This window comes from Amblyomma mixtum, chromosome 1, assembly GCF_055824585.1.
Source record: "Amblyomma mixtum isolate Tamu chromosome 1, ASM5582458v1, whole genome shotgun sequence".
Lineage (NCBI taxonomy): Eukaryota > Metazoa > Arthropoda > Arachnida > Ixodida > Ixodidae > Amblyomma > Amblyomma mixtum.
In genome coordinates this window covers 282,155,983-282,161,198 of record NC_143012.1, presented here as the reverse complement: position 1 = coordinate 282,161,198, position 5,216 = coordinate 282,155,983, and the positions used below count along the sequence as shown (strand labels likewise).

General features: G+C 48.9%; 1 pseudogene; it reads left to right on the top strand.

Annotated features, from left to right (window-relative positions):
• The first annotated feature begins 387 nt into the window (after positions 1-387).
• Positions 388-2,515, top strand: LOC149371906 (uncharacterized; annotated as a pseudogene).
• Positions 2,516-5,216: the final 2,701 nt, after the last annotated feature.

Genomic DNA, 5,216 nt, shown 5'->3' with positions numbered 1-5,216 from the left:
CACTCGCGATCCACATGGTCTCTGTTCAAATCCCTCCTTGGCACTAAGCCTGCCCTTGCTCCCACTCTAGCTAAAGCCCTCACTCAAGGAACTCCCTCCGATGTTTTTGATCAGCTTGCCTCTCTCTATCTCCCGCCCCCTCTGGCACCCTCCTACCCGGTGTACTGCGGTGGACCTAACCCCGATCTGAACCAATCCTTCACTCTCCGGGAGCTCGAATCGGCTCTGGCTGCTAATGCTACACGCTCGGCTCCCGGTGAGGATGCCATTACATACACCACACTTCGCAACCTTCCTTACTGCGCCAAAGAATTCCTCCTTAAAACCTACAATGATGCATGGGACAGCGGCTGCCTGCCCAGCTCCTGGCCCTCCTCCCTCATTTCTATGATTCCAAAGCCGGGCAAGCCTCCCTCTCTCTCTAACCTCCGCCCAATCTCCCTGACATCATGTGTTGGTAAGACCCTTGAGCGAATGGCCCTGACTCGCCTCTCTAATTTTCTCGAGACGAGGGAGTTCTTCCCTCATTCTCTCATCGGCTTCCGACGCCACGTCTGTGCACAGGACATGTTTCTAGTTCTCCAGCACACGTTTCTGTCACCTACGGTGACCTACCCCCACTAAAATTCACGCACTTGGGACCGTCGATGTTTGCAAGGCCTTCGACGGTGTTTGCCACGACCACATCCTTTCCCAACTCTCCTCCCTAGACTGTGGCTCCCGCATGTACTGTTATATCCGCTCATTCCTCTCTAAACGTGTCGCTCGCTTTCGAGTCGACACCTATCTGTCCGACCCCCACAACCTCACCCGAGGCACTCCTCAAGGTGCTGTTCTCTCTCCTACCCTTTTCAATCTTCCTATGGCCTCTCTCGCCTCCCAGCTAGCTGAAATTCCCGACCTGCATCATATATTTTACGCCGATGACATCACTCTCTGGTGTTCGTCTGGCTCTCCCGGTCACGTACAGGACACCCTGCAACGTGGCCTAGATCTCATCGACTCCTTTCTCACCACTGCTGGCCTCTCTCCTGCTCCTGAAAAATCCGAGCTCCTTCTCCTCAACCATTCCTCATACCAGCGCTCACACAACCAATTCGTCTCTCTCCACCTTTCTGGCTCTCCCATTCCTGTCGTCACGCAGTGCAAAGTTCTTGGCTTTCCTTTGCATGCAGCCAAGAACGTGCAAGCCCTCCACCGTGCTGTCACCACCTGCCACTCCGTAACTCACCTCCTGCGGCGCGTGGTCACTCGGCGCTCAGGTCTCCACGAGGCTCATGCGTGCCGATTTGCCCACGCGCTGGCCCTCAACAAGGTCTTGTAGTTTGCACCCTACGTTTCCTTCAATCAGACTCAACTTAACGCTCTTGAGACTGCCCTTGTGGGCCTCTACAAGGCAGCTCTCAACCTCCCTATCACTACCTCTACTGCAAAGATCTTTGCAACAGGCCTCTTTCATCCTCTCCGTTCTCTGCTCTCTCTCCATCATGACTCGCAGATTGCCCGGCTTTCCCTTACCCGTCAGGGTCAGTGGTTACTGACTCAAGCGGGTATCTCGCCCATTCCCTGCGCCCCGTTTACCTCTCCTATTCCCACCCCGGCTCCCAATCTTCGGATCCTCCCCCTTCCGTCCAACATGTCCCCCGTTCTGCACGCCGGCCGTCGTCATGCGGCCGCACAGCACCATTCCCCTCTCTTTGATACCCAGGGTGTAGCATACACGGATGCCTCCTTCGTGGCTCCTCGAGGTTCCTGCGGCTACGCCCTGTACCACCCCCACCTCCCCGCTCCTGAAACTCACACCAGCGGGCCGTTTCTACGCCCTCCGGATGCATTGTCCCTCGAGGTCCTCGCCATTGCGCATGCCCTCCAGTCATTTGCCCTCCTTCCCTCTCTTCAAGAGTACACAGTCTATTCAGACTCACAAGCCGCTATACACCACATACAGAAACGCACCCTAACCCCTTCTCTTCAACAGGAGGTCGAACGAGCGGTCTCCGCTTTGCAGCCTTCCATCGTTTTCCTCCGCTGGGTCCCTGGGCATTCAGGGATTGACGGCAATGAGCTGGCTCATCAGCTCGCCCGTGACACACTTTTCCGAGCACCGTTGATCCCCTGGCCCAAGCCCTCGGAGGACGGTGGGAGACTCACCCTTCGCCGCACCATAAAAGAGGTCTACCTCGAATTCCGCCTCGACAAACGCCTTTACCCTCCCCCTCATCCATCACTCACAGTGCCGGAGGCTCGCCTTCTTCGGCACGTTCAAATGAATGCAATCATCACCCCGTCTCGCCTCTTTCTCTATCGCTATCGATCGGACCCTTCCTGTTCCAACTGCCCCTGTATCTATGCGGACCTTGCCCATTGCCTCTTCTATTGCCCGGCTGCTCAGCAGTCGGGTTCCTACCCCCCACCTTCTTTATCTATCACCACCTGGCTCGACTGGCTTGGCGGTGAAGGGGAGGAAGAACAGCGACTTCTGGTCGCCCAGGCGGTCGATATGCTCGGCCTGTAAATTTTGGCCGAATAAACGTCTTCTCCTACTACTATCCTTCAACAGCTGAAGATTCTTTGCATTTTATTTTTTGTTAAGAAACACTCTAACGAAGCAGTTCGGTCAGTTCATAAAACAGTGACAACTATGTAAAACTCAACCAGTCGCATGAATCTAGACTTTGAACGCAAAAATATCAGTTTTTGCTGAGTGGAGGGCACACACACGTTTACTTCTCTGCTCCTCGCCCTTTTACGCTCCCGCGATGGTTCTATTGCCTCGTGCCGAAGTTCGGCTTTACTCTGCCGCATATGTGCCTGAGGTTCAGATTTATCAATGCATTTCACCATTTGAGGTAGTCCGTACGCATGAAGGCCTGCAAGAGGTGCGGGTTTATGGAAAAGATCGAGCATATTGTCTCATAACCCATGCTTCGTCCTGCATATCACCGAAAGGCTATCGTCTTCACGTCCTCGAAGAAAAGACGCTAGCTGCGAACGAGGGGCGCAACTGCATGCTTTGCTGTAGTGGCAACTTGAGAACTAAGTAGGAGAAAATACAGACTAAATAAGTAATTAAGCAAACAAGGGAAGGGGAGTGAGGGGCTCGTTATAAATATGAGAGAAGCCAACAGCCACAAAAATGACATGTTCAGTAATATTCTAAATTGATCAACACCACAAAATAAATAAATTAATTAAAAAAAAATCCCCTGTGCCCCTTGGTTTCTGTGGCTGTTGGCTTCTTTCAGACTAAATAAGTGTCAGTTTAGCGTAACCCAGCTGGACAAGAGAACAACATAGGCGCTGCGCAATTTTATCTTGTTTATTCCGGTTCTTTAGCACTTGTGAGCTTTTACCACGATAGCAAACTGATTTTCTAAGTGCCTGTATTTCAGCTTCGAGTACTACAGCAATTTTTGTTGCAGCTGATACTAAGTTTCTGAATTCGCACTTGGAACACCCGTGTGTGGCAGTGGCACCGGATTTGTAGCCCATAGCAAAAATTTTGTTGAAAGCAGTGTTGTTCTGTTGCCACTATAATGAAATTACAGAAAGCTAATTTCCTAATTTTGCTTGCTATATGGCAAGTCATTTTTCCCGATCATTATAAATATTCAAGTTGAACGTCGTAAAACATATCAATTTCCTGAAGAACTGCGCGAACTTGGACGAGGAATGAGAGAAGACACAGACGGGCACTGTTTGTTCACGTCATGTTCATGCTGTTCTTCAGGAAAATGTCGTACCAACTCGCCCAAGCATCTATTTTAATGATATCAATTGTCGCCATGGACTACCAATAGACCAGTTATTCGTTATGCTTTCAGAAAAATTTCAGACTTTCAAAACTATTTTTCTGCCTTTTCGGCCAGTGTATGTGATAAATAATAGAATGTAGTGTAACCTAAACACGGCTAAGCTGAATAAAATGATATCATGAGAGCATTTGTATTCGAGATACAAAGCAACTAGACCCGCAGACGAGCTCTTACTGCTCTTCACTGCCTTAAATTCTAATCATTATGCTTACTGGTTACCACACCAAATCATTTTTGCTTATACACGTCACATTTGCTTGAGATTTGCTTCTTGGAATATATTTACTTAATGAAACAGCGCACCCTTTCGAGCTTTATTTATATGTTGCTTACTGAACATGCAAGTTCCTTTCGACTAATGTGGTAACCAAAACTAAAGGGCACCTCGGTCGCTCCGGCATGCAGTCCACGTCAAAGAGAAACATAAGGTGTTACTGAAGAGGCAGAATACGGGCTGGTCGGTACGTGTTTGAAGAATTGGATGAAACAGCGCAACGGAAGACGAGACAAGAGACGAGACGAGACGAGACACCAGCGCTGGTGTTTTTCCTTCTCCTGTCTCGTCTTTCGTTGCGCTGTTTTTTTCCAATTCTTCAAATAAGGTGTTAGTAGCCCTGAAAAAATACATGAAAAAGGAAGCGGTAATGTTCTGAGAATATTAAGCGTGCAGTTTTTTTACTGCACTTCCGAGAAACTGTATTCGCTTAGGAGGCCTTTTAGAATACGGCTTTCATTTTTTTTGCAGTGTAATTCTTATACCTCCCAATGGACACCGCTTGTTATTCTCTATTTTTGGTGTTCCCAGCTTCCCCACCCGATAGCTTTCCTTCTTGGATAAAAGAACCGGCTCCCGAAACAGACAATTGGATTACTCGAGCTGGAGCTGCAGACGCCAGCCCATCATTAATCCGATTACGCCTTCGATGTAGTAAGCGATAACCTGTTGACCTATCTTTATTTCTTTAGGTCACCTTTTCACTATGCCGCTTTTCGCTATAACTTTGCAATACTACAAGTATGCTTTGAAGAAAGTATGGCGGCGCTCGCAACACTTCAGACGCTGCCCCAGCCGTTCTCTCTTTCTGACACCTCCCCCTCAAAAAAAAAAAAAAAAAAGAAAACTGCCATCGAAAGCACAGCCCTTGCTCTCTCCTCCGTTTTTCAAAGGTAGTTGACCTTTAACGCTGTTTACTATATTTACCTTCTTTTGCTCGCCGCACACGTACTTACCATCTTTGCCAAAGGTGACCTGGTAAGAGGGTATTTTTCTTTGCCGTGAAGAGGAATACTTTGTCTTCCCTTATGCATTGAATCTGTGCATGGTAAGGAGAACCCTTGTCATCACTTTTCGAGGCTATTTGGCCTTTAAGCGTGTTGAACTTTAAGAACGAGAAGCAAGCC